Source organism: Acyrthosiphon pisum, chromosome A1 (assembly GCF_005508785.2).
Source record: "Acyrthosiphon pisum isolate AL4f chromosome A1, pea_aphid_22Mar2018_4r6ur, whole genome shotgun sequence".
NCBI classification, from domain to species: domain Eukaryota; kingdom Metazoa; phylum Arthropoda; class Insecta; order Hemiptera; family Aphididae; genus Acyrthosiphon; species Acyrthosiphon pisum.
The window spans coordinates 11,994,099-11,995,177 of NC_042494.1; positions in this window are offsets into that span (position 1 = coordinate 11,994,099).

Genomic DNA, 1,079 nt, shown 5'->3' on the forward strand with positions numbered 1-1,079 from the left:
GTAACCCGCGCCGTAGACTAAAAAGGCAATGGTGTAGAGATCTTCTTTGAAAAGTGAGCTTAATAAGTGCTGGAGGTCGCTACCAGGTAACACCTCCAAACCTCAAATTAATTACTTATAAACTGTCTTATATTATATAACTACATATATTTTTTTTTTCTCTCTTCTCTCTCTTCATTGTTATTCATGTCACAGGGTGTTACCACTGGGTATCTTCCCTAATCTTATTATTCACATCACTCTTACTTGTCACCTATCAAACCTACTTATTATACTAAGAAATGTATAGATTGTAGATTACTTCAAATAAATAAAAAAAAAAAAAAAAACATTAATTGGTGAAGGATTATAAACACTAAATACAATTGTATTACAGGGTAATGAAAATTTATATTATATAATTAACTAACATTATTTTTAAGACTTTAACAACATTTTTAATTAACTTCAGGTAAAAGAAATGTTTTCTAAATATATATAAAAAAAAATGTAAATGATATTAAATTTGTAAATATCATCAAACTATAAAAAAAAAAAACAGATTGTAATTGATAAGTGTAAAATCAAAAATGTGTAATTAACTAAATGTAAAATGAATGTCAAATTAACTACTGTAAACTGTTGAACCTAAATATTATTGTTAAAGGTTCTTCGCCTTACAGGCTTATAACCTTTTTTTTTGGCGGGGAGGTGTAATGGGCATGTTTTAGAATGTAAAATTGAAGGTATTATAAAGGTATTATATAAGTATTACTTATTCGAACCATACTATGCGGTTCTCCTTGTAAAAGCATTTAGCAATCTTATCCATAACAACCTATGAACACAAGGCGGCCGTTTCTTCAGTACGACAACAACAACAACTTTTACGACCACACCCAAGGCACCTGCGAGTTCCATATACTGACCAGATCAAAGGAGCTGACAGCATATATAAGGGAGACAGGAGCACAGCCTGATCAGATGTACCTGGACCAGCAAGACCGAAGTCACTTCACGCCACCAGCCATTATACACCGCTACACCGCTACACCGCTACTACAACGAAATCATTCTACATTACTACTATATTTTCATAA